The 22,078-nt window shown below is 45.4% G+C and overlaps 1 protein-coding gene across 2 annotated transcripts in view; it reads left to right on the top strand.

Moving 5' to 3' along the window:
• LOC145354647 (equilibrative nucleoside transporter 4-like) overlaps window positions 1-22,078 on the top strand; it is a 241,243-nt gene that overhangs the window by 118,870 nt on the left and 100,295 nt on the right. The window contains exon 1 of one of the 2 annotated variants that reach the window (XM_080206078.1): window positions 14,358-14,390. The exons of the other annotated variant lie outside the window; for it this stretch is intronic. The gene's annotated coding sequence lies outside the window, so the exon portion shown is untranslated. Of the gene's footprint in view, window positions 1-14,357; window positions 14,391-22,078 lie in introns of those variants that run through there. 2 annotated transcript variants of the gene reach the window in all.

The raw sequence follows: 22,078 nt of genomic DNA on the forward strand, positions 1-22,078 counted from the left end.
TATGCCTCATAGCATTTTGCAGTTTTTAAAATAATTTTTACAAGCACCACGAGGTCATTGCCTCCCCTATCTCGCAGATATCCCTTCTTGATGGAAACTGGTTGGTGGCATTTCCCAATATCCCGAATTCCATTCCAGGCTACAACATGATTGGGGCAAAACCGCAGGAAAAATTATTTTGAACAAAGTGATCAGTTGCTGCTGAAGGAATGGTACGTTTTTTGGGAAAAAATTGCCCATGTTTCTCTGACTAACTTGTTTGTCGTTGATAGTTACTGACTTAATTGAACTGCTTTTTATTCATTTGGGTTTTTTAGTCAATTGGATATTTAATTGGCGACTTAGCAGATACGCAGCTGTGGAAATGTGACACCTGAAGCACAAGACTTTGGGAATGTGACATTCTGGATGTAGAGCTTAATTAGACAGACAGATTTGGCACAAAGAAGGAATTAACACGCTGATTCATAAAAACATGTAGGTTAACATTTTTCTTAAGAAATTAACATTTCCACAAATGTAATGGAAATTAATGGTATCTGTTTAATATTTATGAAACATTATCCTGCCCTGACCCAAGCTTTCCGATATAAGTCTTATTATTTAAGCAGTTGTGCAGGAGCAAATTATGCAAAACAATTAGAGGGTCACTGAGTTCTGAACGTTGAATGTCATTAATGAATGTATCATGCAAGTGGCCAATATAGGCATGGTGGAGCGCTGTCTTTCTGCTCTGCTCCTCAGGCCCTCCCTGACAGAACAACTGACATCAAAACTGACATGGGCAAGCACAGTGGCACAGTGGTTAGCACTGCTGCCTCACAGTGCAAGGGACCCGGGTTCAATTCCGGCCTCAGGTGACTCTGTGTGGAGTTTGCACTTACCTTTCATGAGGTTCACGACCGGTGCTTTTTATTCATGTTTAGGTCCACGCAGGAAATTGTCACAATTGGAAATCTTAATTTCTGTATGATTCGCGGGCCTGGGACAGAATTCTCCAGGCCCGCTTGCGTCTTTATCACACCCCCCCACCTCCCCTGCCAACCCCCACCACCACCCCTCAGCGGGAGTGTTTCCCTCCAGTGGGATTTATGACTGCTCCCCATTAACAGCAATCTGACCCCACTTGTGGGGACAGAGGCCATTCAGGCCTCCTGGGAGGTCAGAGGCAAAGCTGGGGGGGCATGGTTGCCCCTTGGGCAGTGCCAGACTGAAGAGGGAGGGAGGGAGGAGAATGATCGGGTCTGGTCATCTGGGTGACAGGGTACAGGTCTAAGCTGGTTGGGATATGGGGAGGGGAGATTGGGGATGGTCGCTGGGGGGAGATCGGGTCTGGCCTGGAGAGGTCCGGTATGAAGTCTCATTACACCAGGTTAAAGTTTATTTTGTAGCACAAGCTATCAGAGGGCTGCTCCTCTCACCTAATGAAGGAGAAGCACTCCGAAATCTTGTGCTGCCAAATAAACCTGTTGGACTTTAACCTGGTGTTGTAAGATTTCTTACTGTGCTTACCCCAGTCCAATGCCGGCATCTCCACATCAAGGTCCGGTAGACCAGCAATCAGGGTTTGCGGGACTGGCCAGCAATTGGTGGCCAGCGATCGGGAGATGGGCACTGCGAGAGCCATTGCTCATGGGCTGATCTCCGCTCTGGCAGATTGGCACGTGCGCAGTGGCTCACTAGCACTATGCTGCAGGCCTCTCAGGTGGGATGAGGTCCTGCCCATTGCTTTCAGCTTGGATCATGGTGAGGCGCTCTGTATTGCTCAGAATGTAGGAGATTCATTCCAATAAGTACACCCAAAGAAGGGCTAGGAAATAATCCTGTTTTTCCACCTGTTGGGCACTTAGCTTTTATTTAGGAGAATCCTGGCCATGTCAGAGTGTCCATGAAGACTTGATGGGCCAAATGTCCTCTTCTGCACTGTAGGGATTCGATGATTCTATGAAAAAGACACTGGAGTAAGTCTTTGGATTAATAGCTAGGCAATTGGTGCACTTTAGGTTCAACCAACCTCTCACTGGTGCAGTTAATGCCACTCTACATTTGCAGTCGATAGGCCAGGTTAAATTGCTGTCAAGCACCCATGTATGAATGTTGATTGATGATATTAAGCTCAGCCCATGTAATCCCCCTTGGTCACTATCCAACCTTAAACATGGACGCACAATGGCACAGTGGTTAGCACTGCTGTCTCACAGCACCAGGGACCCGGGTTTGATTCCCGGCTTGGGTAACTGTCTATGTGGAGTTTGCTTGTTCTCCCCGTGCCTGCGTGGGTTTCTTCTGGGTGCTCTGGTTTCCTCCCACAGTCTGAAATGAATGTTGCACTGTGGGTGCATCATGGGCTGTAGATTCAAGTAAAGCCATGGCCAGTTGCCAGCCAATGATGTTAAGAAGAAATAAGGAGCACAAATACTTCCCAGAGAATCAATACCATGTGTTAGATCAGTGTAACTTCATCACGTGTTGTAAGTACGATAAATCACAGCTAGCCATGACAAATCTCTCCACTCACAAGTTATCTAGTCAGCCTCACTTGTGTAGATATTTATCATGCATCATGACTGGTTGTGTCATACCATGTAGGAAAAGATAACAACCGTTCACAGAATAGATTTATTTATTGTACCGCTATTTATCTACTTGTGGTAGGTAGGGAAAACACAACCTCCCTGAAATTCTAGGCACCAGACGGTTAGTGCATCATCTCACGGGAGTATGGAATGTGAGATACAGCACAGATCCTCCTCAAAAATTGCCCACACAAAATGAAGTTCAGCTGCAGACTGATGGTGGATTCTTGGCATTTTATCGAAAGACAAGAGGTGAGAAGTTGGGCTTGTGAGCATCCATTTCTTCAGTGCTGCAAGTCCCATTAAGGACACTCAAAATGGAGTCTGTGGGCATTTGCATATTTCTGGCATGATGTGCAACGAGTACTGTCTTAGAAAAGGTGTTAGTACATAGTCCATGGCCGCCAGGAAGATACAGAGCAGCTCATCAGTGCAGCCAGGGGCAAATGAGTGCACCAAGTTAGTCAGGGAGCTGGTTAGTGAGGAGTTTGGTTAATGGGGAGTTTGGTTAGTGGGGGTTTTGGTTAGTGGGCAGTTTGGTTAATGGAGAGTTTGGTTAGTGGAGAGCTTGGTTAGTGGGGAAGCTGGTTAATAGGGAGTTTGGTGAGTGGGGAGTTTGATTATTGGGGAGTTTGAGTGGGGAGTTTGGTTAGTGAGGAGTTTGGATAATGGGGAGTTTGGTCAGTGGGAGTTTGGTTAGTGTGGATTATGGGTAATGGGGAGTTTGGTTACTGGGGAGTTTGGTTAGTGAGGAGCTGGTTAGTGGGGAATTTGGTTAATGGGGAGTTTGATGAGTGGGGAGTTTGATGAGTGGGAAGTTTGGTTAGTGGGGAGTTAGGTTTGTGATTTGGGGGTAGGAAGTCTTTGCTTCCCTTTGCTTTTTTCACTCTTTCTCAGCCTTTCGGAATTGTTCTTACTCTAGGACAGGGAGAGGAGTCAGCTGTTTGGTGAGAATCTCGTAAGTGGATAAGTCCTACTCTTTCCTGAAGATTTATAACAGTGCATAACCTGATGGTTATTTTATAAAATAAAAAGATGGTAGGGTGGGTGATGTGTCAAAGCTGCAGCACGTGGGAGCTCCTGGATGTTAGTATGATCTGGAGCAAACATGTCTACAGTGAGTATCTGCAGCTTGAGGAACATTGACTCAGAGTCATGGAGCTGGAGGCTGAGCTGCAGACACTGCGACACAGCAGGGAGGGAGAGAGTTGCTTGGACACATTGTTTCAGGAGCCGGTCACACAGGGTCTTTTGGTTTGGGAAGTGGTCGGGGACAGGAGGGTGTGGCTGCAACTGAGGCAGGTGAGGGAACCCAGAAGGGGTGCAGGAGTGTCAGTCTCTGCAATTGTCCAACAGATTTGAGGTTCTTATTGCTTGTTTGGCTGAGAGTGGGGGTTGCAGGTGGATGATCTGACTAATGATGGTAAAAGGAACCATTCAAGTTGGGGGAAGCACATGCAGGAGACAGTATAGTAAGGGGATTGACACAGTTCTCTGCAGCAAAGAGCAAGAGTCCACATGACAACGTCGCCTCCCCATTGCCTGGGATCGGGACATCTGCTCTGGGCTGGAAAGGATCCTGCAGTGGGTGGATTCCATTGTTATGGTCCATGTTAGAACCACTGACATAGGTAGAACATGGAAGAAGGCTCTACAAAGAAAGCTGGAGGAGCTATGCCCTAACTTAAATAAAAGAAGCTCCAAGGTTATTATCTCTGGATTATTCCCTGAGCCACATGCAAATTGGCAGTGTACATCAAATTAGAGAGATGAACACAGGGCTCTAAGACTGGTGTGGGAGAAGTGGGTATTGGTTTGTGGGGCACTGGCATCAGTACTGTGGAAAGTGGGAGCTGGGCTGTTGGGATGGCTTACATCTGAACCCTGTTCTTGCATAGGAAAATAGAGAGGACTTTAAATATAGGAAAGATGGGTCTGGAGAGGGGACGTGTAAGCTTACAAAGCAAAAGGATATGGCAGCGGCGCAAGGCAGCTATTTAGATAATGATACCCAGTGTGTGACAGGAAGGGGCAGAGGGTACAAACATACAAAAGCAGCTAATAGGATTAAAGGGGGAAAATGGTAAAAAGGCAAAAATTAATGGCTATTTAAATATTAGTAGTATTTGGCACAAAATAAATGAATTGACAGCACAAATTCATGTTAATAGGCATGATCTTCTAGCTATTACAGAGAAGATCAAAGCTGGGAATTAAATATTCAGGGGTATGTGATTTTTCATAAGGACAGACAGGAAGGAAAGGATAGTAGGGTAGCTTTGTTAGTATGAGATGGAATAAGTACATAGCAAGTAATGATCTTGGATCAGAGGATTTAGAATCCCTCTGGGTGGAGGCAAGAAATAACAAGGGGAGGATGACACTGCTGGAAGTAATCTATAGGACCCCTAACAGTAGCTATACTGTAGGATTGAGAATAAATCAGGAGATACTGAGGACACATAAAAAAGGTAGTATTTTAATCATGGGCGACTGTAATCTTCATGAGGATCAGAAAAATCAAATTGGCAGAGGTGGCCATGAGGGAGAATCCATTATGTGAATTCAGGACAGTTTCGCGGAACAATATATTGTGGATCCAGCCACTCTTGGATCTGGTATTGTGTAATGAGGCAGGTTTAATCTCTCCTAGGAAACACTGGACATAATTTGGTAGAATTTAGCATTCAGTTTGAGAGTGAGAAACTTGGGTCAAAATGGCTGTGCTAAACTTAAATAAGGGTTATTACAAAGGAACGAGAGCAGAGTTGGCTGGAGTGGCCTGGGAAAGGAGTTTAATAAGAAAGACGGTTGATCAACAATGGTAGATGTCTATGAAAATAGTTCATGGCTCCCAGCAAAGATAAATCCCAACGAAGGGGAAGATTTCTAGATAGAGGATAGATAAATCAACCACGGTTAACTAACAAAGTTAAGGATAGTGTTAAAGTAAAAGACAAGACATCAAATAGGGCAAAAAATTAATGGTAAGCCAGGCGGTTAGGAAAGTTTTAAAAACCAACAAAGGATGACCAAAAAATAATGGGCAGAATTTTCCCAAAAAAGTGACCAAACTATAGTTTCCAGTGAGAAAATCAGTGCAATTCCCACCAGCCCCTACGGCATGATCTGGATTATAATCTTTAAGCACTAAAAAAAAGCCTATGGCACAGAATCTGATTCGCCTGCCTCGGGTGTCATCTGATCCTTTCAGTCAAGGGGTGCTGCATTGAAACAGCTCTACAGCACTTCAAGGCGTGTATTTGTTTACAGTTCCAGTATAGAACTAATCCACAGATCACAGCCAATGCAAGGGAGGTCACTGCGACTGCAAGGAGGACACCAGCAGCTATCAAGCCAGGATGGTGGCAGCCAGGAGACCAGCATCCAGATTGTCGGTGGGGGGGGTGGGAGGAATGCGGTGGCTCAGTTGTTTACAGGACGCAGGTCAGGAGAGAGAGGCAGGCCAGAATTTACCCACGGGAGGCCCACTAGCAAGGTTACCAATCTCACCTGGGAGATGGTGGTAGATTGGTCAGTGCCAACAGCCTGACCAAGAGGACAGGGATTCAATGGAGGAAGATAACCTACTGTGATCAGCAAGGGGTAAGTGCCCTGTGACTCCCCTCGGCAGTCCACCCCACTCCCCCAGGGCGCCCCCCCACCCCCCCGCCAAAGAATGTCAACACCTGACCTCCCAGCATCATCCTCAACTATCCCCCCATCCCCCCAACACACACACACACACACACACACACATACACACATACACACACACGCTCCTCTTTAGAAACTCTTCCTGCTTAAGCACATGCGGCTGCCTTTAACCTCTGACCTGCCAGGTGTTCAGGTCACATTATCCCCTTTTATATCCCTGCAGGAGATGATTGTCCACAATCACAGAGAGAGAGAAAGAAAGCGGGCAGTGGGATGCCCAAGCTGAGGATCCTGACACCATACGAGTTGTCAGGGGAGGAGCAGGCCTGTGCTGGGAACGAGGTTGGTCGGCGAGAATAAAATGAGGAGGAACTGCACCTTCATCCAGGTAACCAAAGTCAAGGGAGTTATTTGTTGTCCAAACCCTTGAACAGGCCATGTACTAAAAGCATGTCCCATGCCTTGCAGGAACGTCAACTGATGAGCTAGCAGTGCCCTACTGCCCACTCTCGACAGCGCCTCGGAGGAGAGCTCCAAGAAGGACAGCTTTCACTTACACCATCCCCACCGCAGAGACACACCTCAGTGGGTGAACTTAACAAACCGGCTTCTAGGTCACTATCTGGTGAGCACCACCCTGCTGCTGATGCACATCAGGTGGAGACAGGAACGTTCCAGGGATTGGACAGTCGGAGCTCAATTGAATCCAGGACTCAGCCATACCCCAGCCAGGTGCTGTGTCTCTGAACTTGTTTGTCCCTCGGCTGCTAGAGATGCAAAGGCAGAGCTGGGAATACCAAGAGGAGGTGTCAGCGACACTCCTGTGTCTGCGAGGCTGAATAGAGAAGTCCCAAAGGCTTCGATTACAGAAGTTGTTGCCTGTGTTGTGTGGCACCTAAGCCAACACTGCAAGTGTGGCGTCCACAGTGGAAAGCCTGGGGCAAGAGATAGCCATGAGTGGTGAACTCTGAAGCATGGCTCAGTCCCTGTGGACCATGGCAAGGGGTTCAACACCATGGTGCAGTCATGAGTGGGCCACCAGGACTGACAATGCCAGGCTTCTGGAGTTCACACAAGCTGCCCCTCTTTCCCACGGAATAACTCAGGGGCCCACAAGCACACAGAGGGAGGAGGAAGCACTTCAGCACATCCTGGGGGCCTTCAACCATGGACTGGCCCTTCTGAATCCCTCCTTCCTTACACTGGCACACCTTAAATGGAGTACAGTGTGGGAAAACATGACATTATTCATCTTGGCAGGAAGAATAAAAAAAATACTATCTAAATGGTGATTGATTGCAGAACTCTGAGATACAGCGGGATCTGGGTGTCCTAGTACAGGTAGACACAGCAAGAAGTTAGAAAAGCTAATAGAATGTTATGGTTTATTGTGAGGAGAATTTTCTCACCAAAGTAGGGAGGTTACGCTTCATTTGTATAGAGCATTGGTGAGACCACATCTGGAGTACTTTGCACAATATTAGAATCCTTGTTTAAGTCCTTATGTAAATGCATTAGAAGCAGCACAGTGAAGTTTTAGTAAACTCATCCCAGGAATGGATGGGTTGTCTTCTGAGAAAAGGTTGGACAGGCTAAGCTTGTATCCACTGGAGTTTGGAAGATTAAGAGACAACTTGATTGAAACATATAAGATTCTGAATGGTCTTATCCCAGATGGACTTGGAGAGGATGTTTTCTCTTGTAGAAGAGTCTAGAACTAGGGGTCACTCTTTAAGAATAAGGGGTGGCCCATTTAAGACAGAGATGAGGAGAGATTTTTTTGCTCAAAGGGAGATTCCTTCCTTAAAAGGCAGTGGAAGCAGAGTCTTTGAATATTTTCAATGTGGAGGCACAGATGTTACAGTCAGATCAGCCATGATCTTATTGAATGGTAAAGCAGATTGGATGAACTGAAAGACCTACTCCTGCTCCTTATTCGTATGTTTGTATGAAAGTTCTGTATTGCTCACAAAATCAGAATCAGTAGACAGTACGCAATCATCTTTCTCAGTAATTCAGTAGCTGAGAGAACAAGCTGTCACTTCTTTGGGTTGAAACTTCTAAGGGGCAATTACTGTCAGATCACCATTCCTCTCCACCTTGAGCTGGAGGTCCATGTTTCTCCCTCAGACCTCCAAACAAGGCCTTCTGAGAACTGTGAAATATACCTGCTCCTTGACTCCTTTCCTTGTAGTGTAGGATTGTTGGGGAAACCACACCATCACCTCCCTCCTCTCCCCCCACCAAACCCTGTCATTCTTATAGCACCAGCAGCCGTAAACCAGTAAGTTTAAATCCACCAAGACCACTTTAACAAGCTACAGAGGAAAGGTGTATGAGATAAGTATATGAGAGGATAGGAGGGAGTGTTCCAGAGGCAGGGGAGTTGCTCAACGCAAGTTAAAACATCCCAGGCAGTTCCTGTGTAGTCAGTGTGTGCGGAATTCGGAGGGGTCCCCCAGTGCATCTACTAGGCTACCTCTGGGATACAGCCATCTGGAGATAGAAGGATTTGTTCCAATGGCTTTGCACAAGTCTCTCTTGGCTTACCCCTTGGTTCTGCTGTGGCCTTCATTAGAACTTAAATGTACAGAGGGTAAAAGGGAATTTAAGTAATGTAACACCAATTACAGGTGGAGAAAATTGCCAGTGGACTTTATAAATGTTTAAGATCAGAGAAAGGTATGGTTAAAGGCAGCTCAAATATCAACACTCCCATAAAAGGCAGGTTCAGCCTGAACCAGAGAACCATATGGAATTCCCTTGTCAATGCAGGCTCATTGATTCAACAGCCGAGGAGCGGATACCTGTATCCTTGGGGAGGAAGTAGATTGACACAACCACACTAAAGACGAGATAATGCAAGCTAACTGCCAGTATCTGACTGGTAATCTGTTCAATAAATTGGGATTTAAAGCCGTTAAATTGACAAGGTTTTAACTCCAACATAATCTCATCAATTGCAATCTCAGAGCCTGGTCACTGCTATAGTTAATACTCAGCGCCAGTTAATGCAGATTTATAATGATACTCTGAGTTTCCTCTGTAACGTTGGCTATGAAAAGACTTTGTACAATAAAGATGTGCTATTCAAACTGCTAAATAACTAATCTATATAGATTTATCATGTGTTTGTACTTTCAACTTTCAGTTGGGATTTTGTGGTCAATAAGAAGTCTTATCGTGTCTAACTAATTGATGTCTTCCTTGTTGATTTGGTGAGAAAGGGTTAATTCAATGCAGAGGAGGTTTACAAGAATGTTACCAGGGCTAGAAAAGGGTGGCTATGAGGAGAGATTGGATAGGTTGGGGTTATTTTCCTTGGAACTAAGAAGGCTGAGGAGTGACTTGACAGAGGTGTACAAAATGATGACAGGAAGAGATTGAGTGGACAGGAAAAAATTGTTTCATTCGGTGAAGAATTCGAGAACCGGGGATGTAGATGCAAGATAAGTGGCATTAGGTGTAGAGGGGACATGACGAAGAACTTTTCTCAGCAGAGAGTTGTGGTTGTCTGGAATTCACTGCCCAAGTTGGTGGTGGAGGCAGAGACTCGAAACTCTTTTAAAAAGTGCCTGGATCTGCACCCTAAGCACTGCAAGCTACAGGGGTTATGGACCAGATGCAGGAAGGTGGGATTAAAAAGCGCACTTGAGTGTCCTTGGGCTAGCATGAACAAAGGTGGGCCAAATAGCCTCATCCTGTGCTATAACTTGTCTATGGTTCATTATCTGAGTAGATTGTATGTATCCTAACTGAGTGGTAAACTAAAATTTAACTTAAAACCAAACTGGTTGATGTGAAGGCACTATGGTGAGTGGTTGATGTGAAGGCACTGTGGTGAGTTGTCTCAGGTGTCACTCCTACAGTAGGAGTTAAACCCCAAACAGCTCCTGTCAATTATGGAGTCTGGTTTCTCAGATTATTCGGTGTGTTAGCTTTGCCTCGATTACAGCACGTTGAAGTTGCTAATCTCATTCCAGAATTTAATTTAAGGTGACACTTGTTACAGTCCTAGACATTTTGCAGGTGATATCTCTTGCTAATACTGGAGCCTATCCAGCACTTTCTGTTTTTGTTCCAGCATCCACAGTAGTTTACTTCTGTTTGGAGAAGCTGGGGCTGTTTCCTCTGAGACAGAGGAGGCAAGAGGCCTGGATAGAATGGATAGGCAGGCCAAATAATTTCTTTCTGTGCCATAGATGTCCTGTGTTTAAAGCTGTCTAACCAATGGAATAAAGAAGAAAGATGTGCATTTATGTAGTGTCTTTCACAACAACCAGACACCACAGAACAGTTTACAGCCAATGAAGTTATTTTTTGTGTGAAGCGTAGTCACAAGTTGGGAGTTCTTGTGGTAGTGTACCTCCCTCTGGGTTCAAGTTCCACTTCAGGATTTGATGGCTATGGAAGATGCATTCATAAACGTGGCCAAACAAGTTGACCTCCCCCCCCCCCCCCCCCCCGCATCATCATGGACCCACCCAATTCTCAATGTTCAGATCACCAACAACCTGTCCTGGTCCCCCAATGCTGACATTATAGTTAAGAAAGCTCACCAACGCCTCTACTTTCTCAGGAGGCTAAGGAAATTTAGCATGTCCGCTACGACTCTCTGCAATTTTTACAGGCGCACCATAGAAAGCTTTCTTTCTGGTTGTTTCACAGCTTGGTATGCCTCCTGCTCTGCCCAAGACCGCAAGAAACTACACAAAGTTGTGAATGAAGCCCAATCCACCACTCAAACCAGCCTCCCACCCATTGACTCTGTCTACACGTCTCACTGCCTTGGAAAAGCAGCCAGCATAATCAAGGACATCACACACCCTGTGCATACTCTCTTCCATCGGGGAAAAAATACAAAAGTTTGAGGACATGCACCAACCGACTGAAGAATAGCTTCTTCCCTGCTGTCATCAGATTTTTAAAAAGTCCTATCATATATTAAGCTGATCTTTCTCTTCACCCTACCTGTAACTGCAACATTATATTCAGCACCCTTTCCTTTCCTTCTCCCCTATGTACACTATGTATGGTATGTTTTGTCTGTATAGCTCACAAGAAACAATAGTTTTTACTGTATCCCAAAACATAATGATAATAATAAATCAAATCAAATCAGTGGAAATCCATGGTTGCCAATGGTCTCTTAGGACATGGTACCTGGAGGAGGGGGAATTACAAGTTGCAATGTAGGAAATGTGGCAGCCAATTTGCACATAGCAAAAGAGATATTGATTAAGGAATAAATATTGGCCAGGACACCTGGAACAGTTCATCTGCTTGCCTTCGAGACTGTGCTGGAGGTCATTGCTTCAGTTCAGAGGAGATGAGATTTACCAGGATGCTGCCTGGTTTGGAGTGTAGGTCTTCTGAGGAAAGGTTGAGGGAGCTGGGGCTTTTCTCTTTGGAGTGGAGGAGGAGAGGCGACTTAATAGAGGTTTATAAAATGATGAGAGGGATAGATAGAGTGGACGTGCAGAGACTATTTCCTCGGTAGGCATAGCTGTTACTAGGGGGCATGACTATAAGGTTCATGGTGGGAGATATAGGAGGGATGTCCGATGTGGGTTCTTGACTCAGAGAGTGGTTGTGGTGTGGAATGCACTGCCTGCAGTGATAGTGGAGTCGGACACTTTTGGAACTTTCAAACGGTTATTGGATAGGCACATGGAACGCACCAGAATGATAGGGAGTGGAATAGCTTGATCTTGGTTTCAGACAAAGCTCGGCACAACATCGAGGGCCAAAGGGCCTGTACTGTGCTGTACTGTTCTATGTTTTAACGTATCAACCAATAGACACCACCTCTGATAGTGCAGGGCTCCCTCAGCACTGCACTGCAATGTCCGCCTGGATTGTTATTCTCAAGCCCTGGAGAGAGTTTTGATTGCATAACAGGTCTGTCATACTCCATACATCACCCTTAGTTACAGGTGCTAAACAATCTTTTAAAAGAGAAAGCAAAGAGCAAGCACTTGATCGAGGGGTGTGAAATTATAATGAAATGCACTGATCCCTGATTGAACTGAAATGTGTGTGCACACTTATAATTACCTGCAATCTCACAGGGAGCCCTGCAGCACTAAGCCTTGAAGGGGTTGCCCTGGTTAGCAGCTAGACTGCACAACTGAGCTTTAAACAGATTACCTCTGAGCAGTTTCATTAACAACTCTCCAAATTCTCTCCTCTTCTATTTGTAATGTTGGCTTATTTTGTTAGATGACAATAGGACTGTATTGTTGTGTGGTGATGTACCTGCCACAAGACTCATGTGAAAGACATTTTCTGTACAGTGATGTGACGGCGGTTGAAGAACTCTATAATGAGACAGGCTGCCTGATACACATAGTCCCTTCATCCCTGCTTGCTCTCATGTTTGCTTGCTTCAGGTTAGCAGTGTGAATGCTTCAATCAACAAATTGGGGTGGGTGGGGGGGCGAGTTGGGTGGAGAGGAGGGGAATCCATTTGCACTCCAATTCCTGATTACTGTCCACTAAATCTTGCTTGTGCTTGGCAAGGTCAAGCTTCAGTGTCACTCCTCTGTAGTGAACAGCACCCCCGGCACTCATTAGTCAAGGCGATGTGCTGGACACCTGCCAGGCATTTGTGGATCTGTATCCCAGCGCAAGTCAACACTTTGCTGAGAGGGTCGAGGAGAATCAGTCAAAGTGAAGACAGACCTGCCAGTCACACATACCTGTGTGTGTGTATGTGTGTGTGTGTGTGGTCATTCTTGAAATGTTACCATGCCTTATATTTGTCCAAACTACCCCAGAACGTCAGATTAATTTACTTTTCAAGAGTTAGTTGCCAAATTGTGAAACCTGCAGACATTCTGCAGGAAGACTTGGCTAACTGTTTTTATTTGGCAGTGTTGTTTGGGGGGGGGGGGGCGGTGAGTTGTTAGACTAGTGGGACAAAATCCTTAGGATCTTTAACATCCCCCTACACCATTCAAACGGGGAAGGGGGGTGGGGTGCTCAGTTTAATAACCCACTCTATATGATGAGCCTTTAAGTTGAATTGGGCATCAGTCCAGATTTGGTTTGGCTGTAGGATTCCATATAGCTTGAGACTGCGAATAAACCATTGGCATCCGAGGCACGTTTGTGCCTCACACTGTCTAAATACTCCTTCCATTGAACAAAGTAAATATTGTCCTGAATATATTCCTAACCTCTGATCCTCCCTCTATTATGAAGCCTAGAATATTTATTTAAGCATCATTAACGTGTGCTGCTGCTGGTGGTGGGGGGAGCAGGCAATCGGTTCTTGTGAGTAGTTTATTTGCTTTTTTCTATCTATTAGCATCGTCAGGGGCCTGCTGTGACTGTGAAAGATGTCCCCGTGAAACAGGAGGGTCGAGTACTTTGAAAAGTATCCGCTTTCCCACAGTCGCCCAACTCACAAACTACCCCCTTTTCCTTGAACTTTAGCATTCTGCTGCGGTTAAAAAAATCTATAGAAACGGGGGTCTATATCTTTGACCCCCTCCCCCATTCCCCTTAAACATTCAGGGTCCAGCAACTCCACTTGAAAAGGAATACAACTGTGACCTGAAGGTTTTAAAGGTTCCATCTCTCCACCCCGCCCCCCCCCCCCCGCCCATACACACCCACACCCAATTACCTCCAGTTTGTTAGAATTAGATTTCTGTATTTAATTGAAGGTAAAGATGTGGGGGCAGGCAAATGAGTTTTAGCACATTTTTTTTCTTTGCTTCTTGCCGCCTGCCAGCACACAGGATCCCTGCTTTGGCTGGCAAGGAGGCGGGGATGGGGGGGGGTTCCGTGAGCGGTGTGAGAGACTTGTTTTCAACCGTGGCCACATTCTGTTGTGGGAAATTGACAGGAGGGCGGCGGGTCTGCCTGAGAATGAGGCAGCAATGAGCTTTATTGCGAGGGAGGGCAAAACAAACAAGCAAAAAAAAATATCCCCAGCTGGAAGCGAAAAGAAGCCCCCACTCCCCTCCAGCCCTCTGTCCTCTCCTCTCCTCTCCTCCTTCCTTGTTATTGTATCGCTGCTGCAGAGTGAGGTGAGCAACCTGTTGTGGTATCAGATCAGTTGACTAGGTAAAGATACAGAGAGAGAGAGCGATACATTTCACGCAGGGCAGCAGCCGGAGAGCGCAGATGGATGAACAGAGATAGAAGGTAAGGTTTTATTAGGGAAGCGGGGGGGTTAAGATGTCCCGGGCGAGTGACAGGTTATAAAGGGAGAAGGGGAGAAGAGTGGGTTGTCAAGGCGAGAGGTGTTGGGGGGGTTGCGGAATAGCAACATCTTAAACGATACAGCAAGCAGAATGGGGATGGGGGAGACACTGACATTTTGAGACGCTGACATTTTGTTTCCAGCATTTTTGTTTTATATCTCGGGTGGAAACATTAAAAAAAATAAACTGTCCTTAACACCTAGTGAACAGATGTATCAATCAACGGGATTTAATGGACTGTTTCACATCCATTTGTTTATCGTACTTTGCACTTTCAAGCCTGGGCATCTCTGATTTATAATAAACACCGTCGAGAAATAAGTATTTGGAAGACAAGAGAAAACTGTGTGTAAGATATTTTAATAACAATTGCCTTGAGTTCTGGCCAGGTTAAGGGAAAAATTCTGTATTAAGGGCAATTCACTTGCCAGCAATTTTTTTCACCCCCCAAAAATCACGCATTTATTTTAAACAGACCTCTGGATGTAAAAACGGGAGGGGTGGAATAATTTTTCCTGCAAATATTAGATTTTGGATGTGCACGTTTGATTTTATATTCTGATTTGACCGTTCTTTTGGGGATTAGTTGCACAGAGACTCTGAAGACCTTGGAACACTGACACCTGCTGCCTGTCGCTGGGATCAGCCTTTGTCTCTTCTATCGGCTGACAAGGGGTTCAACGCTGTAACTTTTACATCTCCCCTCCTTACACCCCCTCAGTAGAGAGACCAGTGATCTTCTAAGAGTTGTAACGTGGAAGATAAAGTTAAATGCAACGCTAGAAGGTTGAGAAAAGATGCATGTTTTCCAAATGGGGAGAGCTTTGCAAGGTACAAGCAACCAACCCTTATGTTAATAGGGATGGGATATTGTGATTCGTTTTGTTTTCCTGGGCATAGGATTAATGGTGGATAGTCATTGCCTCGCTTCCCTACTTTTTATCTTACCTTGACATGCCCCCCAAATCCCCATCCCGTACTTTGTCCATTTGTCCACTGCAGTTTCCCCCGAACATCTAATTGAGAATTTGTCCTCCTCCCCAACCCTCACTCCAGAACACTGACGATTAGATGCAAGTGTAAGAGGCTGATATGACTCGATTAGAGTCGAGATAAATCCGACCTGGCAGCAGAGCAATGACAAAGTGGTTGGTTCCAGTAGCAGCCAGAGTGAAATATCTGTCAGCGTTTTTGGAGTTTTGAACTTTTGTCTCCGGCTGACACCTCGTGGGCTGAAATAACTGCAGAGAGCCAGTGCAATGCTTCTAAATGCTGTAACCTTACTGTTTTTAAAAAAAGAGCCACAGTAACAGTTGACAAAATATATAATGGCAAAGACGCCCTCTAGCCACATGGAAAAACCATGGCAAGTAATGTTGAAACCTCGCTATATTTTTCTTTCAAATTGGTTCTGAGATGTTCCATTAAGGGAGTGAGGCTCCGGTTTTACAAATAAGGCTTGAGATCAGGTATTGTCACATGTATTAGTATACAACGAAAAGTATTGTTTCTTGTGTGCCGTACAAAGCACACCGTTCATAGAGTTCATGGAGAGAAGTAAAGGAGAGGGTGCAGAATATAGTGTTACAGTCATGGCTACAGTGTAGAGAAAGATCAACTTAATATAAGGTAGGTCCATTCAAAAGTCTGATGGCAGCAGGGAAAAGCTGTTCTTGAGTTGGTTGGTATGTGGCCTCAGACTTTTGTATCTTTTTCCCAATGGAAGAAGGTGGAAGACAGAATGTCCAGGGTGCGTGGGGTCCCTGATTATGCTGGCTGCTTTTCTGAGGAAGCGGGAAGTGTAGACAAAGTCAGTGGATAGGAGGCTGATTCACGTGATGGATTGGGCTATGTTTACAACCCTTTGTAGATTTTTGCAGTCCTGGTCAGAGCAGGAGCCATACCAAACTGTCCTACATCTGGAAAGGGTGCTTTCAGTGGCACCTCTTTAGAAGTTGGTAAGAGTTGTAGCTGACATGCCAAATTTCCTTAGCCTCCTGAGAAAGTAGAAGCATTGGTGAGCTTTCTTAACTATAGCATCGGTATGGAGGGACCAGCACAGATTGTTGGTAATCTGGACACCAAGAAACTTGAAGCCCTCGACCATTTTCACTTCAGCCCTGTTGATGTAGACAGGGTCATGCCCTCCACTATGCTTCCTGAAGTCGATGAGTATCTCCTTTGTTTTGTTGACATTGAGGAAGAGATTATTGTCACCACACTAGCTCACCAGGTTCTCTATCTCATCCCTGTACTCTGTCTCGTCGTTGTTTGACCCACTATGGTGGTGTCATCAGCAAACTTGAAAATGGGATTAGAGTGGAATTTGGCCACACAGACTAAGTGTGTAAGGAGTATAGTAAGAATGTGAGATTATTTACTGGAGAGAGTATGGATCACTTTTTGGAGTGGCTAATAAATCGAGGCCACTCAAAAATGTTGATATTATCAAGAAAATTCAGAGTACAAAGTGGGGGCTTCTAACACTCTTGATTGGAAAGCTTTTTCTCTACATTGTCACTTTAAAACTGTATCTTTGTGAACATTTCCAGACCTGTTGAGTATGTTTGAATTGTATATCACTGCATATGAGTTTTACTGTCTCTGAACTAACCTAACTAAAACACGATGTACTTGGAGAATGACACTGAGGAGCACTGAATAAACAAATGTAACTTTATTGAGGTGTGTCCTCTCTCATACATGCTGCTTCTGTTTCCTGCTGTACATTGTATTGCATCACTTTCTTATGTAGATTATTACAGCAGAGCTCTATGGTGAGCCAAAAGGAACAAGTGTATAACATTTCCTCCCCCGTGAATTTGACCATCCCTAAAACAAGTTCAACACGAAACAGTCAATGGGTCAGTCACTGCTATAAATTCTGGAGGTCAGTGCTCGGAACGGTTGAGGGGAACTTCTGGCATCTTATCTTCACGCTGACGGGAACTTCTGGCATCTTATCTTCACACTGACGGGAACCTCTGGCATCTTATCTTCACACTGATGGGATCCTCTGACATCTTATCTTCACACTGACAGGAACCTTTGGGATCTTATCTTCACGCTGATGGGATCCTCTGGCATCTTCACACAGAACCCCTGACATTTTTATCTTCCCATTAATGTCAGCTGTGGTTGGTTTAACCAATCATTGTCATGTGAACTTGAGGTTGTTTCTGTGCCTGAACAGAGGGTGAGGTGTTGACTTCCCCAATGATGTTTGGTAGTGTAGAGGTCGCAGTAAAATCATGACTCGGCAAGGCTGAACCTGAATTCTCAACAGCCTCCAATTTTATTGGATCTGTTCCTCCAGGGAGCAACTCGCCTGCATGTCTCCTCCAGATAATGGCATCTCTGGTCTGGACAGTGTGAGGGACAGGTCCAACCTCTACAAGGACAGTGGCAGGAACCCTTTTCTCCAACGAGGAATAATTCTGAGCCAAGATTCCTTGTTCCTGATGGAAAATTCTGTGCTTTGCCTTGCCTTCAAACCATTCCACCTGGGCCTGTTGTTACACAATCGCCATGTTTTTGGAGGTTTAGAAGGTTGAATGCAGAATGCAGCTGCCTTTTCATCATGAGTAATGGAAGACAGCTTGGTGGCAGCATGAGTGGTGTTCTGGTAGACCAGTAAGGATTTGTTGAGGTGTGGTTAAGTGAACCTTATTTGTTTGGTTGTATTCAAAGCATGTTTCATGGTTTGGGCAAAGCGCTCTGCTAATCCATTAGTAACAGGATGATATGGCACGAGTGTACTGTGATGAATGTCGTTTTCCTGTTGGAAGTTCTCAAATTCTTGCGAGACAAATTATTGTCACTCATCAGTTGTTCTGGAAATCCAAGTGACTAAACACTTCTCCTACTCTCAATGATCTTCTCAGATGAGAATAGCAACCTGTGACTACTTGGTGCAACTGAAAGCAGTTATGAAGAACATACGTCCTTTGAAAGTTCCTGCAGAACGTGCATGCACACCTTGCCAAACCTCTTCAGGCCACTCACATGGATGCACAGGAAGAACATGTTCTAGCTTTTTCTTTGATCTCAGCATGAAGTCTAGGCCATTAGAAATAACTTCTTGTTGTTCCTTCATGCGTGATATCTACAGTGGCCTTCATGTGGCTTGTAGTAGATGATAGCTATGGCCAGTTGAAAAGCAGAGCTGTTGGGCAGGGATAGAAAGCAGCAGAATTTTGAGATTGCATAAATTCTACCATAAACCAGAAGAAGAGCTTCCAAGAAGAAAGCTACAGGTTCAGTGTGGTAATTATTTGCTGGATTTGGTTTGTAGTGTTACATACTATGGGATGTTGTTTTGAGGAAGGCGGATTTTAGGAAACTTGGATTGGGGGGGGGGTTTAAGTATATTATCTGGGTAAGTATATTGTAGTTAATTATAAAGGTTTTCTCTGTTGTAAATATTCTTTGCTACTGCCTTTCTTTTAGTCTGTTTTAAAGTTATATAAATGTTTTGTTAGTTAAATAATTCACAAGACTGAGTCCTTTCCTCACCTAGAATTCATCACTTTCCTCACATTTTTTCCAAACATCAAACATAAGTATTTAAGAACCGACATTCCAAGTTTCCCTTCTGGGATTTGGGATATTCTTGCAATTAAGATCAGTGGGGTTCATAACTGGTACCCAATGGAAAACCCTATGCTTGTTGCATGAAATATTTTTTAATTAGCTCCCAGTGATGCAGAGAAATAGACAAATCTGCGAAAGGGGATTAACATTACTGTCCTGGGATCCAGTTTGAAAACCAGTGCCCTACAGAGGGAAAATGGAGACTATTGTCAGGGAAACACCAAATGGATTGGGCATGAAGAGATCAAGGATGGTTCACTGTGTTTATCAGGAATCCAGCTAACCAACTGAAGAAGTTGTTAACCTTCGTATTCCTCTGGAGCTATGGGGAGGCAGAAAGTGACTAATGTGGCTGTATTACTGTCCAGTAAACGCAATTAGTTCTGAGAAGCTCCAAGAAGAGGAAATTAAACAAGATATTTGTATAACAGCTCAGAAAATACAAAACCAAAATTAATTGTTTGAAATAGGCTATGGAACTAGAAACCAGAATCAGAACCAGAGGCACAGTAGCAGAGTGGTTAGCACTGATGCCTCACAGTGCCAGGGACCCAGGTTCGATTCCCAGCTTGGGTCACTGTCTGTGTGGGAGTTTGCACGTTTCCTCCGGGTGCTCCGGTTTCTCCCACAGTCTAAAGATGGGCGGGTAGGCGGATTGGACGCGCTAAATTGCCCTTAGTGTCAGTGGAATTAGCTGGGTAAGTATGTGGGGTTATGAGGATAGGGCTTGGGTGGGATTGTTGTTGGGTCAAATGGCTTCCTTCTGCACTGTAGGGATTCTATAATTCTATGAAATAATTTGAACACAGTAAAGACAGTGAGAGGTTATTGGATCCGCATCCCACCAGTAACCTCCAGAGTGGAGTGAGACTTGTTGGGCGGGTCAGCAGTGTAATTTGGCAGGTAAATGAGAGAGAACCCAGGGTAGGTCGCTAAAGTGCTGTACAGATTAGAGGGTTGCAGAGTAGTTAGAAGAATGACTGAATGCCATTTCTGAAGTTGGAATAAGCTTGATTGAACCAATGACAGGGGCCAAAGGTGGAAAGGCTATAATGAGGGAAAGAGTTGTCGAATTGTGACGGCACAGAAGAGGCAATTTAGCCCATTGTGTCCGCTCTGGCTCACCAAATGTATATTGTGACCTAAAGGAGAGTTGAAGTCATGGTAAAATGCCAGACAGCAAGGTCATCCAGACTGCGATTCTCCCACCCGGAACCACAACTTTCCTGACGGGTCATGGTGGGAGATGTGCCAGTCTTGTACCAGGATTTGCCCATGCGCTGGGCATGCATGCGCATCTCCCAGAGTCGGCGAACAGTCACTAGTCAGACCATGCTGGAAACCGGGAAGTGATTTCAATTTGTTTTTAATATGTTTTAAATGTCTTTTAAATTTGATTATTGGGAACTCTCTGGCCTGATTGAATCATCCACCCGCCAGGAGTATTTCTTTCCGGGGTTCAGACTAGTTCCCCACGTTCGGGGAACTAATGGGAGACCCTGCCAGATTATTGGGGGCATTCGTGGCCCCTCAGGGTTTCGCGTGGTGGGAGGGCATGGGCACCCTGGCAGTGCCAGCCTGTGCCCCCTGGCATTGTCCAAGGGGCAAAGTATCTATGCCCAGGGGGCACCTTAGCACCGCCCATGAAACATTGGGCAGTGCCAAGGGGGCAAGGCCTATTGTGGGTGGGACCTAAGAGCAATCGGTGGGTGGGGAGGTCCCGCTGCCTTTTGCATGGGGACTGGTCTGGGATGGAGGGAGGCAGCGATTGGGGCAGACTGGGTGTAGGGGAGTGGTCTGGTGTGAGGGGCCTGCCTCCTGGAAGGTTGGTCTGACCCTGGCTGGGGGGAGAGGGGTCAGCAGGGGAGGTTGAGGGGACTTCTGTCAGGGTGAGGGGGGGTGGGTGGATCGACACTGCTGGGGAGGTGGGCTGGACATCGGGGCGCTCCGGGGCAGGAGAAGTCAGGGCTGGCCTGGGAATTGTTGTGGGGTCTGTGATCGGGCCATGGGAGGGGCAGCATTGTGGGGGCGGGGGGAGGTCCTGGGCTGGCCAGTAATCGAGCTGCACTGCAGGGATTCTATAATTCTATGATTCAGATTTATGTAGTTGAGGAGATAATGGAACAATAGTTTTTAACTTTTATTTTACTCCAAGCCACACCTGTCATCCATACCCATTGTTACATCGCTGTGATATTGGGTTGGATTGCATGAGCCTCATTGAGAACCAGCTCCCAAAACTTCCACAACTTAATTTGGTTTCCATATTCCAGGATCCAGATCAATGCGCTGTTTCTTGATCCAGCTCCTGGAGTAAAAGGGGCCAGATTTAGCTGTGGAAAATCAGGGCGCCAACGCGAGGAAACTGGTCACCTGCAGCCTGGCTTGGAGCAGCACCTGGATAACTATGGCTCATAAACTTAACAGAAGGAGTGATCTGATGTATCATACAATGATAAATCAGAGATTACTGAGTTAAGCTAGAGAGAGGGCATCTCTGAACAACTCGGTAGCTGGTCAAATGCTGCTGTGCAAAATGATATAGTAATTTTGTAAACACTGTGGCATCCATGCCTGAATTGTGTTGTCTAGTATTGCTTTAGCCATATAGGGACATTTTCCTGATAAACTGATCAAAGCCTGACAGGTAATTAACTATTCTATTTCAGTATAAATTGTCCTGTTCAATTCAGCAGTGTCAGATGTAATTAGTAAGTATTGCACCCATTCGGTTTCCAGAGAACAAACACTGCTCTGACCTCATAGTCTGTCTTCCTTACAGAAATATACATCTGCAATATCTTAAAATGCTTTGCATTATATTGTGGGTTTGATCTTTTGTTCCCAAACATCAGTTGTAAATTAATTTTAGTGTCAGGCAAATGCCAGCCAAATTGGGTGGCACGGTGGCACCGTGGTTAGCACTGCTGCCTCACAGCGCCAGGGACCTTGGTTTGATCCCTGCCTTGGGTGACCGTCCGCTCGGTTTTTGCATGTTCTCCCCGTGTCTGCAAGGGTTTCCTCCCACTGCAGATT

Source organism: Carcharhinus amblyrhynchos, chromosome 18 (assembly GCF_965287045.1).
Source record: "Carcharhinus amblyrhynchos chromosome 18, sCarAmb.v2.hapA, whole genome shotgun sequence".
Lineage (NCBI taxonomy): Eukaryota > Metazoa > Chordata > Chondrichthyes > Carcharhiniformes > Carcharhinidae > Carcharhinus > Carcharhinus amblyrhynchos.